Source organism: Psammomys obesus, unplaced genomic scaffold (genome assembly GCF_907164565.1).
Source record: "Psammomys obesus unplaced genomic scaffold, mPsaObe1.curated_primary_1811, whole genome shotgun sequence".
Lineage (NCBI taxonomy): Eukaryota > Metazoa > Chordata > Mammalia > Rodentia > Muridae > Psammomys > Psammomys obesus.
In genome coordinates, this window is record NW_026590405.1 from 6,455,668 (window position 1) to 6,468,880 (window position 13,213).

Sequence of the window (13,213 nt, forward strand, 5' to 3'; positions counted from 1 at the left end):
ACACACACACACACACACACACACACACACACACACACACACACACTTTTCAACTTTGAATTCTGGGTCAGAGCACCTCATCCCTGAGTTCTCTAGCAGATTCTCCAGAGAACAAGGTTGCCCCTTTGTGCCTCCATGCTGTGGCTCCCGTCCCCAACAGGCCAGCTCTATGGCCCAGGGTCCCTTTCGGCCATAGTCAGATGGCAGGGGCCTCTCTGCCTCTTATTTGTTTTCTTCCTTCACACACCATGGCTGCTCGCGATCCAGGGCAATGGCTGGCTGCTGGCCAGAGTGTATTTGAGTCACTCACCATGCGGCCTGGACTTCCTCCCAGCATGCAGATGCATTCCAAGAAGCAGGAAGGGGAAGTGTCAGTTCTCAGGCCTGGCCTCTAGCACTGGCATGGGGGCTCTGTCCACACATGAAAGTCACAGAGCCCAGATTCAGGGACTCACTCAGGCAGCCGGACTGCCAACCAGAGCTTCCCCCAGAGTGCGTATATAAGGAGTCAAGGTGTCGGGGCCTTTCTGCTTTGAGAGACATGCTCAAAGTCGGCATATGCTCTACACATTTATTACACAAATTGTGTCTTCATCGTCTCTGTGTGGGGTGTGCATCTGTGTATTCCCTTGGGGGACAATGTCTGGCATTCTTCTCTGCTGTTCTCTGCCTTATTTTTGTTACTGTTGTTGTTTGAGACAAGGTCTCTCTGTGTAGCCCTGGCTGTCCTGGAACTCACTCTCTAGACCAGGCTGGCCTCAAACTCAGAGATCTGCCTGCCTCTGCCTCCCAAGTGCTGAGATTACCGGTGTGAGACACCACCAGCAGCTTCCTCAGCCCACACTGAAGACTGATAGAGAAGATAGTTCATCCTGAAGTGTGTTGCAGGAATGTCCTTATAACTAGTTAAGAGCCACTTTTGGGCTGGAAGGGTGGTCCTGTGGTTAGGAGTGTATGCTGCAGGCGGGCGTGGCAGCCCGCACCTTTAAACCCAGCACGGGGAAGGAAGACGTAGGCACATCTCTGTGAGGTCAGCCTGGTCTACAGAGTGAGAACCTGCTTCAAAAGAGAGGGTGGCAGAGCTGGAGAGAGGGATAGGTGGCTAAGTGCACTGGCCTCTGTTGCAGAGGACATGGGTTCGATTCCCAGCACCCGGATGATGGCTCAGAACATCCTGTAACTCCAGCTCCAGGAATCCAACACCATCTTCTGGCCTCCAAGGGCACCAGGCCTGCATTTAGTATATAGACAGACACATACACAAAACACCCATGAACATTACAACAGAGAAACGAGCAAGGTCTGCAAAGACTAGGGCCTGAACCCAGCACCAAACACACACACACACACACACACACACACACACACACACACACACACAACTGTCTTCTGTTTGAAGTCTGGATGCTATGACAAAATACTCAGGGCTGGAGAGGCACTCAGCTGCTGAAGGCCAGGCTCACTCACAACCACGGCAGGATGTTCAGACAATGGCAGCTCTAGGGAAGAAGGTCGTGTTTGGCTCACAGTTGAAGAGGGGCATACCATCGCGGCTGGATGATGGCAGGTGTGTGAGGCTCACGTCGTATCTACAGTGAGGAGGCAAAGGGCCTCGCCCAGGGGCTGATGCCTGCTGGGCCAGCCTAACCTAGCCGGTCCCTCACAGGCTGGCCCACACGCTCATGGTAGGTGATTCTGGATGCTGACAAGCTGATGCCTCTTCACTGTCACAAGTCCCGTCTGTAACCAGGTCAGCCAGGTCCCAGCGCCATGCTTACTCCTTCACCGGGGAAGAATTCTCGCCAAGTCCTGTAGTGGACTGAGAGGCCTGCTGCCCATTTCTCTGGTTGTCCTGCTCAGCCAGCCACGGAGTACGGCACTGAGGTGGGAGTGAGGACGTGCTAGGGCCCGGGGTCCAGGAACTCCCCTGCCTTTGCCCTCTGTCTTCCTCTTTCTCTCCTCAGGTAGGGCCCCCTCTACTGCCCGAATTGTTCCCCAGCTCCTGGACCTCTGCAGTCTCCTCCTTGTTTCCCATCAGCCTCTTCACTCTCCATGTTGCTGTGACAAAATGCCTCATAGAAATTCCCACTTCAGGAGGGAAGGGTTGCCGGGCGTGGTGGTACAAGCCTTTAATCCCAGCACTCGGGAGGCAGAGGCAGGAGGATCTCTGTGTGTTCAAGGCCAGCCTGGTCTACAGAGCAAGTTCCAGGACAGCCAGGGCCACACAGAGAAAGAAAGAAACACACACACACACACACACACACACACACACACACACACACACGGTTTAATCTGGGTTTGTGGGCACAGTCTCCTGAGGTGGGGAAATCAAGGCAGCAGGAGTTTGGGGAACTGGTCTCCTGTATCTACAGTTTGGAATGGGGGGATGAATCCTCTTCACTCTTTTCAATCCAGGGCTCCCCCTGCCCGCATGGAAAGGTGCCCCTCATATTTAGGGTTAGTGTTCTCATCTTCATTAGCACAATCTAGAAACTCCTCCACAAACTTGCCCAGAGCTCTGTTCCCATGTGATTCTCAATCATATCAAACTGACAATGGAGAATAAACCATCAGTTCTCCTCTTCTTCCTGCCCCTCCTCTCCCCTCCTCTTCCTCCTTCTCTCCCACCCTCTTTTCAGCTCTCCCTCCTCCTCGCCGTCTTCCCCCTCAGCTGCCAGCCCTTCGGTTGGAGGAGCACCTTCTGAAGAGGTGGTCTGGAGTCAGTGGTGCGGGCTGTTGCTCTTTCTTTCCACGCCCAGGTTGGCTACAGATGGTCTTGCTGGCCTCGCTGATCTGGTGCCTTTTTTAATATTGGCACTAGCTCCGTGGCTTAGGACCTGGGACTACACGTGTGCATGTCACGCCCAGTGTCTGTGCTGCTGGGGTCCGCTCGGGGGCTTCCCGTACGCCGCTGAGCTATGTCCCCAGACCTTGTGATGTTTTGTGTGTGTGCGTGCGCGTGCGCCCCCGAGTGTGTGTATGTGTGTGTGTGTGTGTGTGTGTGTGTGTGTGCGCGCGCGCGCGCATGCGCTCTCTCGAGTCCCGAGACAGTCTCGATATGTAGTCCTGGCTGTTCTGGAACTCTGTAGATCAGGCTGTCCTCAGATTCAGAAATCCCCCATTCTGCCTCCCACATGTTGGGATTAAAGACGTGAGCCATTCCGCCTTTGAGTTTCTGTAAACTCTTGAGCCCCTGACTTCACAGCGCTCTCTTCACTCGTCCTGAGACCTTCTCAGGTGCTGTAGTCCCTCCCTCCCCTCCCCCAGCTTCTGTCTAGTTCACACATGGTTGGTCTTCCTTTGGTCCCTGGAGGTCTATGACCGATGCCACTAGCCCCTGCCCCCAGCATGCCCTGCTTGGGGTGGTCAAGGTAAACGAGTTTGACTCCTCCGTGAACCCCTTCATTGAATCAAGGTGCTTTGCTCTGTAAAAAGCAATTATTGGAATAAACCGGTGTGTCAGTTCTGTTGGCTGCGCTCTTGAACAGATCTCAGGTGTGGTGTGCTGGTTTGTTAATTTTTCTTTCAGTCCTCACTCCCCACTCAAGAACTGATCGACTCTGCCAGTGGGCTCCGACACCCACCCTGCTGTCCCTCTTCTGCAGGGAGTCCCCACCTGGCCATGGGCTCCACAGGACAAGGCGGTCATTCTCAGGTGCTGTCCCTCCGCTGGGCTGGAGGCCGAAGCTGGAAGTTCTTGGGATCTGGCTGTGAAGGCAGCGGTGACCACCTTTGCCAGCCTGGAAGCTCTGTGTGGCTCCGGGAGGGCGCACTCACAGTCACCAGGATCCCAGGGAAGATGGAAGCCAGTCCAGTCCTCCTCAGTGAACTACAGGGACCTCAGCCACCGGCCACCAGGTGTCAACTTCTTAGGATTTTATCCTCGTTTTGCTTAACATTAGTGTGAGTCAGCCTGTTGCTGTGACCTCAGGTTTCCATTGTCTGGGTGAGGGCTGTAGGAAGAGGCCCATCTGGGTCCCCGGAGATGGCAGTCCTCTAGCCCTTCTTTCACACAGTCCTTGGCCCAGGGCGCTTCTAACATCTGGATGGCTTCTGAATGGCATTCCCTTTATTTTTTATTTTTTTTGAGTCAAGGTTTCTCTGTGTAGCCCTGCTGATTTAGACCTCACTCTGTAGATCAGGCAGGCCTTGAACTCACAGAGATCAGCCTGCCTCTGTCTCCTGAGTGCTGGCATTAAAGGCGTGTGCTACCATGCCCGGCTCTCAGTGAACCATCTTGATGGCCCAATCTAGAAAACATTTTTGGGTAGAACTGTCAGGGCTTTTTTTTTTTTTTTTTTGTCAGAGCCCTGGGCAAGCAATTTGGTTAAAGCCCAGTTTCAGTCCGTTCTCTCTGCCCACGATGGCAGCCTCATATAAAGCCGTCTGTTCCTTGTCTGAGGGCAGAGCCTGGAACCCTCAGCCCCTCTCCTTCCCACCTTACCCCAGACCTCAGCTATTTGTACATCTCTGTGAGTTCAAGGCCAGCTGGAGCTGCATAGTGACACATTGTCTCAACAAAACAAAGAAACAAACAGCTAAAACAAAACCAAAAAACATGCCACAATTAAAAAAAAGTGGAGCCGGGTGGTGGCGCGCACGCCTTCAATCCCAGCACTCTGCAGGCAGAGGCAGGTGGATCTCTGAGTTCAAGGCCAGCCTTGTCCACAGAGTGAGTTCCAGGACAGCCAGAGAAACTCTGTCTCAATAAAAACAAATAGGGCTGGAGACATGGCTCAGAGGTTAAGAGCACTGGCTGCTCTTCCAAAGGTCCCGTTCAATTCCCAGCAACCACACGGTGGCTCACAACCATCTGTAATGAGATCTGGTGCCCTCTTCTGGTGTGCAGGCACACATGCAGGCAAAATACTGTATAAATAATAAATAAATCTTAAAAAAAAAAAAAAAAAAAACAAACAAAGTAGAGAGCAATCAAGGAAGACATTTTCAAGCCCGGCCTTCAAGATGGGCACACCCAGGCACACAATGGCACAAGATGGCACACCTGCACACACAAAGGCACAAACCTCACATGAGGATAGTGACAACCTTTTTCTGGAGTATCAGCTTGCCTTGCCGGAACTGACAACGCCCAGGAGGTCGAATTCTCTGTCAGCTTCCCTGTCACCCTGAGCCTGGCGGCAGGAATCAAAGCAGAGAGGAAGGCTGCTCCCTGGCTTGTTGCTCTCCATGACCGGCCAGCAGCTGCCATGGCTGCTTTGTCTGTTAGATCACAGCGTGTGGTCCAGGCTGACCTGGAGATCTCCGAGTCCCTTCTCTGCTTACAGAGTGCTGGGATTAAAAGTTGCTTGACGCCTGGCTCCAGCCTGCCTGTCCACGCACTCCGGGAATATGGTCTCTCGTGGGATTGCCTGCAGTGCGCTGGGCCCTCCGCACCAATCCCTAATCAGGGCAATGCCTCCCCTCCCCCAGCCTTTCCTGCAGGCCCGACGGTGGCTTTTTCTGTTTTCGGAGGACAGTAGCGTGTTTGAAGTTTACAGAAACGAAAGCGCAGGCCTTTTGCACAGATGCAAGTTTGCTGGTTTGAGGAGCCGCCTGGAAAAACAGTCCTCGCAGCTTGAATGTACAGCAAGGGTGAGAAACTGGGAGCCGTGACCAGGAGGCGCACTGGGGTGGGGGAAGGCTGAGAGCTGCAACTTTCTGCTTGTCCTTGCCGGCTTCCACACCCAGTCCCGCTCAGGAAACGGGGTCTCTTTCAGATGGCGCGTGTGGATTAGGAAGAGCTGTCGTCATTGCAGGTGAGTGGCTGCGCACGAATCTGAGGGCGGCGGGCCAGCTGGGAAACGGTCCTGAAATAGGGCCCTGCCTCCCCCGCGGCCTCCTCCCTGAATCTGTTCAGGTGAAAACAACTCTCTCCATCCGGTGTCTCCCATCCTCCCGCTCCTGCCCGGGCCTGGGTCCCGCTCAGACCTGCGGAGGCACCTGCGGCCTGCCAGCGCGTGCAGTGAGGGCGCTTGGCCACAGGGCGGCGCTGCAGGCTCGCGATGGGAGCGCATCCAGGCTCTGCTCGCCATCACCTCCGCGAGACGTCTCTATTTGAGGGTGGTGGCGTGAGGCCAAATGGGACGTCATCCTGTAGGGGACGCTTAGGACAATTCACGCATGATGCTACAGGGCTACAGGTGCAGGTGGACAGGGTCGGGGCCCTGCAGCATCCCCCCCCCCCCCGCCCCAGGGCTGCTGCTGCTGCTTTTGTTCCATTTCCACACATTCTGAAATCTGAACTTGGTGGGTAGAGGGAGTTAGCCCATCCACCATGAGCCCAGATAATGTTAGTTACCCAGTACAAGCCAAAGAAGTGGGAGAGGCATCGCTGTTGTGGCTTTGAACAACGCAGCATGTTAGCTTGGGGAGAGCCAGGGTCAGGGACTGACAGACACCCCACCCACCATCTTGTGGTCCTGGACTGGTGCAGTTTTGAGACAGGGTCTCATTCTGTAGTCCAGGCTGGTCTCTCCTGAGCCCTGAGACCACAGGTGTGTGTGACTGGCCTGCCCGGATGGCTGTCTCAGGCTCCTTGGTCTGTGTTCTCCTGTCCACAGCATGCCTCTCCCCTCACCCCTGCTCTTGGGAGAAAATCTGCAGCAGCCTGCACCGGGGGTGGGGTGGGGGGGCTTGTTTTGACCTGAGCTGGGGAGCCAGGTGGAGCAAAGCCTGGGACTCTGCCTTGGGGTCTCCAAGACTCCTGTGCCCCCAGGTGCCAGGCAGCCTGCGCATGTCTAAATGGCTGCCTGGCTCGGTTTCTATGGATCCAGTCATTTGAACCAGGAGGGGAGGGAGGGCTGCAGCTAGCTCAGGTGTGGGGAGTCGGGATGGCTGGGGGGGGGGGCTGTGGGTGGGCCCCGGTGCTGGCCCCTTCCCCAGCGTCCAGATCTGCATGCCACACTGGCCTGGTGATTTTGCCCTGGCTTCCGAGTCCCCGTCTTATAGCAGGCCTTTACAGCCATCCCCCTGTTGCAGGTTGTCAGGGGAGTGGCTGACTCACGAGGTTTCAGCGGCCCACCCGAAAGCTAGAAAACTTTCTCTTCCCACACCCAGGGACACAACCCTGTCCTGCCTTAGCTCCTCTCCTCCTCAGCCATTTTCCCACCTTCTCCTGACTGTCCCCCTCTTTTTCCATTGTGGGGGCCTCATGGCCCACTCCAGCTGGTTGAAAGTCTATTAATATTTCAGTTTGATGAATTAAAGATTCTTCCCTACCCTCCTTCTGATGTCCCAGGAGGGAATTAAGAGCGCATCCGATCCAATCAGACGCCATTAGAATGCAGCCCACGAGGGTAGGAGCTGGCCGCGCAGGCTTTTCTTCCCCGGCTTGCTTTGTCCTCTTTGGGGGTCTGCACGGTGACGAGGTGGCTGCAGGAAGGAGGGAGGAGAAAGAGGTAACTGGGAGCTGGGGAGTGGGGTGTCCTTGCCCCGTAACCTCTGCCCCTCAGCACTGCCCCAGCAGGGCACTGCCCCCCTCCAAGTCCATCTCCATGGGTTTTTTTTCTGGGTCAATCCAGCCTTCATGGCATTCTGTGCTCCGTGTTGAAGATAGGGAAAGGATGGAAGGCTTTGGGACGCCTTTGGATCGATGCCCTCCAGGCGCTAGCAGTGAGCTGTCTCAGGCATCTCCAGCGTTCTGTCCGTCCTGGTCCCCTACAGGAGGGAGCTGCTGCTATAGTTTATGGCCCTGTCCAGCAGCTTCCTAAGTAGGCCAGGGCTGTCCAGTACTGGGGGCAGTTGACCGAGGGCACCCCAAACTCCCTGTCAGCTAAGCTGTGTGGCCGGAGGACAAGGCCCACCAGCTCCAATTATGGGGGTCCCTTACTCCAGTTCCTTCCTTTCCTCCGCTGAAGTCCAGAGTGAGTGGCAGGCCATACCAGAATTCACAGTTGATATCCAGGCCGGGACAGCACCGGTTAGGGCTGCGGTGCTGGCCGGACAGAGGCAGAGTGTCCTAAGGTGGGGACAGAAGGCAGCGCAAGCAAAGGTAGAGCAGGGAGACCGTAAGGAGAAGCCTGGGGTGTGTGTAGGGAAGCCTGACACGCTCCAGGGCCCCTCCCTCTTCTGCCCTCCCCCCTGCCCTGGCAGGCCCGTCACCTGGCAGCTCTCCTTGGTGCTCAGGGGCTGTGTCCCTGAGCTGAAGGAGCCCGGAGTGGCTGGCCACCAGGCTGAGGGCGGGAGGAGCTTTTAAATGTTAATTGTATTTTGACATCTGGGCTTGTGACAGCCATCCTAATGACGTGTGGCTCACGGCTGACAGCCCCTGGACATGTGTGGAGAGAAAGAGATGATAAGTAGTTCTAAATTGCAGAGTGGCAAAAAATGCTGAAAATCCCGAGTCTTAAGAAAAAAGAGACGGGGAAGGCGGAGGAGAGAGTAGGAAGGAACAGGGTCGGAGGCAGCCTTTCTTGCCCGGGAAGTCAGCTGTTTGCTGAGCACCAGCTGTATGCACCGAGCAACCACTGTATGCACCAGCTGTATGCATCCACTGTATGTTGGCAGAGCCAAAGCCTTTGGAGGGTTCGGGTATGTTGAGTTGTGTCTGTCACATTCCCCCACGCCTAGATCTTTTGGTTTTTAAACGCTTTCATCTTTCAAGGCCTCATTCAAAAGCTTCATGCTCTGGATGTCTCTCCATCTTGGCAGTCCCCCACCCCAGCCCCAGCCATCCTGAGGGTGAGGCAGCAGGCGCTCCATGAAGTAGACAGCCTTGGTCCTTGGACGCGTGGGGACCGCTGCCTCCTCTATAGCACAGGGGCTAGGCTAGTGTCCTCTCTAGGCCACTGTGCCATGGCTGGCCACTAGATTGTTTTTCCAGGCTCCTCTATTTTCCTTTCCTCATCAGTAGGAAACTGAGGCTGAAACTCTGGAGCAGCAGTTGGGAAGCAATGTTGGACCACTCATCCTGTTGGCCAGTCAGGGCGATGGCAGTGTGGATGTCTGACTGTGTATTAAGGGTACTGGGTTAAGGCACCGATGGGGGTCAGATGGGGTTGGAAGTTAGAAGGCTCACATGGGACCACAGTTGTGGGGGCTGTGGGCAGTATGTGCCCTATGTCAGAGAGTTACAAGAGGCCCAGGGAGTGGCCTCTGGGCATCCTGTGAGTGTCCCTGGAACAGGCAGGTTGCAGCTGGCAGAGTGGTTTGGGTTTGGGACCAGAAGAAAGGGGCTGCACTGCCCGGGAGGGTTCCGGGGCCAGAGGACCCCAGAGGCTGGCACAGCCCAGAGCAGATTCCCAGACCTCAGGGTGACTCACCCACCCCTTCCTGTCCCTGAGACCCGGTGAGAAAATGTCCATTTATGCCCGTGAGCTGTGTTTAAATAGACAGTTGTTCCTGAATGGCTGGCTTAGGGGGCAGACAAGATGGAGTCCCTCAGGTGCACTCAGCTCCTCGTGAGGTGGTCCAGGTCTACTGGTTCTCCCAGGACCGTGCCCCTCCAGGCTCATCTTGACTGACTTTAATGAACCCCAAGTGCAGGACTTTCAAAGGCAGTTTGCTCTCTGCTCTTAGACTCTTCACAATGGAGAAGTCAGAGGAGAGCTTTGTGGGTATTCCGACTAAATGCAGGCAGGGGTGGACAAACTCTCTCCCTGGGGAGGTCAGTGAGCACAAAGGAAGAGTTGGGGAGGCCGGCTAGATTGCTCAGTAGACAACGGTGCCTGCCAAGGCTGAGGACTAGAGTGATCAGAAGCCACAGTGGAAAGAGAGCTGACGTCCTCAGGCTGCCCTCTGACCTCACACACAGCTGTGGGGCATACAATAAAGTATCCACAGATACTTAAAGCTTTTTATTTTTAGGTATACGGGTATTTTGTCTGTCTGTGTACCATGTATGTGCTTAATGCCCAGCTGGCCAGAAGAGGGCATCAGATCCCCTGTGACTCAAGTTTCAGACAGTTGTGTGGTACCAGGTGGGTGCTGGGAATTGAACCTGGGTCCTATGGAGGGGCTGGCAGAGCTCTTAACCTCGGAGCCATTTTTCTAGCCCCTTAAAATACATCATGAGCAGGGTGTGGTGGAGCACATTTAATCCCAGCACTTGGGAGGCAGAGGTGGGCAGATCTCTGAGTTCAAGGCCAGCCTGGTCTACAGAGCGAGTTCCAGGTCATCCAGGGCTACACAGAGAAACCCTGTCTGAAAAACTAAAACAAACAAAAAACCCCCACACAAACAAATAAACAAAGACAAAAGACACTGAATGAAGAGCTATGGTGATAGCTGGGCAGGGTACCTGCTTGGCGTGAAGTCCTGGGTCCAACCTCTAGTACTGCAAAAACCGGTTGAAACCACCAGACGTCACGCTGGGCCAGGGCTCAGTTGGCAGTGCTTGCCCGTCATGAAACCCGGGTTGATCCCCAGAGCTGTACAAGCAGGGTGTGACGGGTGCCTGTGACCCCGCTGCCTGGACATGAAGGCAGAAGACCAGAAGTTCAACGTCATTTCTGTCTCAAAAACAAAACAACAGTGGGTATGGTGGCACAAGCCTGTAATTCCAGTCCTCGGGAGACTGAGCCAGGAGAGCTGCTGAGTTCAAGGCTAGCCTGGGCTCCATAACAGGACACTGTCTTAAAAAAGCCAAAGCCAGGGCCAGCGAGATGGCTTAGTGGGTAGGGGCTTGCCAGCAAGCATGCCGCCCTGACCTTCATCTCAGCACATACATGAAGAACGGCGAGAAGCAGCTCCTGAAGGCTGATCATCAGACTTCTATAGGTGTGCTGGGGTGTGATTGCACCCACAATCACAGACACACACACACACGTGATTTAAAAAGAGCACTCAGGAGGCAGGAGCAGGTGGATCCCTGAGTTTGAGGCCAGCTTGGTCTACAAAGTGAGTTTAGGACAGCCAGGGCTACACAGAGAAACCCTGTCTCAAGCAAACAAAGAACCAAGAGCCTCCTGGAAAGGTATCAGAAAAAGCGTACCTCACTCTGGGATCTTGAGAGGTGCCTCAGCCCAGCTATGGGTCTGACAGATGGAGAACCCCAAGCTCAGAAAGGATGCGTACCCCACATTCCATGATCTCAGCACAGAGGGCCCAGCCTTGCCCCCCCCCCCATCCTGAACCAGCTCTGAGGTCCAGGAGGCCTGCAGTTGGCTCTCAGGAGACCTTGGAGAAGCGGGTCCAGGCAGGGCCCTGCGTGATCCCTCTGAGGTCACTCCTGGCCATGGTTCCCCCACAGGGGTGGGCTCCCTGGTGAAGATGATCTCTGAAGGATGTGTGAGTCTGCCTGTCTCCATGTTGGGCACCAAGAGCAGCAGGCGCAGGGTGGGGCCAGCTGGGGCCTGTGGCTAAGGCTGATGGGGAGTCCTTTGTTTTGGGGGAGTGAGAGGTCATGGCTACTGGTCAGACCCAGGTCTCGGCTGGGGACCTGCGCTCCTGCCCAGCCCAAGCCTCAGCATCTGCTAGCAACAGTTTCTTTTTTTAATCCCGGAAAAACACAGCCTTTAGCAACACAGCTGGTGGAGGGTGGGGATAATTGCGGCCAGAGTCAAGGCAATGCTGAGGGGCAGGGGAGGGAGTGGCTGGTTGGGATAGTTTTGGGTCTCAATAAACCGCCGCTCCTGTTATTTTCAGTTCCATCTGTCCATCCATCTACCTAACCAAAGGACACTGGCAGTTATGTTCCGTATGGGAAGTGCCGTGGCCCACACTTACAGGAGCCCAGAGAGGCAGCGAGCGCTGGACAAAACTCCCTTCATGCTGGCTTGGTAGCAGGGCCTGTGGCCTGGACCGCGGTCTCAGCCCCACTTGGAGCCGGCCCTGACTGTGTCCTGCACAGTGAGGGAAGCTAGACCTTGCTGTCAGTGACACACAGAGCACCGAGGAATGAGCAATCTGGTGGCTTCCATGGGAGGTTCAGACTGACTGGGTAAAGGAGACATGTTTTCGGGGCCTTCCCTACGACTGCCGGGGAGCACACAGTTTGCCAACAGTTCCTCATTCACCAAACACTCCTAAGCTCACTGTGGTCCAGGCTCGGTGCCAGGCACTGCATGAAACATGCTCAACAGACGCAGCGCTGGCCTCCGTAGTCTGGAGAGCTGCTGCTGGGGGCCGGCCTTGGTAGGGGACCTGAGGAAGAGAGGCAGAGCTAGCTCGGGCCTTGCTACGCCCAGACTCAAGCATTCCTCTGGGTTCTTTGGAAATCAGGGGTCCAGCAGCCCGGATGCTGAGTGCCCCAGGCCTGGCACAGTGAACACCAGGTGGCACCAAGGGGCCCCTGGCCCCCTCTCCAGCTGTTGTCATCCACCCTCTCCCCCATCTTCCGGCATGGCAGCAGCTCTCCAGGACCCGGCTGGCCGCTCCTGGGGGCCTCTCAGTGAAGCCACTTCTGCAGCCTGGGCCCGTTTGCAGGTCTACAAGGCCGGCGTGGTCTGTCCCCGGCTTCCTCACGCCTGCCTCGAAGGCGCCCTCCCGGGGTCGCCAAAGCCCAAGCATGGGGAAGGGGGCAGCCAGCCGCCGGCCTCTTGGGCTGAGGAAGTCTTGCTGGGGCTGGCTCCAGGCCACCTGTTACACCATGCTCAGCGGGTCCGAGGGTGAACTGCTCCCTCAGTCTGGGGGAGCACGCGGGGCGCTGTAGGTTCAGAGGTGGGCGCGCTCCTCCCTGCAGGCCGTGAGACCTGGGGGCCTCCCTGGGCCACAGTTTCCTCCCTCGGCACGCTTGTGACAGAAGTGTGCAAATGAGTATGCCACAGGGGGGCACAAGCCACGTGTGTGCGGGGCTAGGAGAAGCGGCCCCGCGGGTGGGGGTTCCAGTGACGCACCGGGTGCGCGGAGCGCGCCCCTCCGGGTCCCCGAGCTCTGCTGTACTTCGCCTGCTGCGCGACGGGGAGCGGGGTTCTCCGACCCTCGAGCCGCGGGGGTGAGGAGGGGGTCTCCGCCACGTCTGCGGGGCGCAGGGGTGGGTGGGCCGGGGGAGGGAACGGAAGGAGAGGGGAGGGGAGGCCTCCCGGAGCGGGCGCCGCCGGGGCGGGGGAGGGGGGGTGCGGAGGGAGCGGGCGCCGCCGGCGGGGAGGGCGTGGAGGGGCGGCGGGTCCCCGCTTCCGGGGGTGGCGGTGCGGGCGTGCGAGCGCGCGGGGCGGGGGCCGGGCCCTCGCTCTTTAAAAGGCCGGCGGAAGCGTGGCGCGCCCGAGCCGCACTCGCGGCGCAAACTTGCGGGCCGGGCTCGCGCGCGCGGTGCGGCAGGGCGGTGGGCGCCGGG

The 13,213-nt window shown here is 56.7% G+C and overlaps 1 protein-coding gene across 1 annotated transcript in view; it reads left to right on the forward strand.

Moving 5' to 3' along the window:
- Window positions 1–12,855: 12,855 nt before the first annotated feature.
- The window catches only part of Grm4 (glutamate metabotropic receptor 4), a 79,708-nt gene continuing 79,350 nt past the window's right edge, over window positions 12,856–13,213 (forward strand). Inside the window, exon 1 of the mRNA XM_055607257.1 lies at window positions 12,856–12,874. The gene's annotated coding sequence lies outside the window, so the exon portion shown is untranslated. The remainder of the gene's footprint in view (window positions 12,875–13,213) is intronic.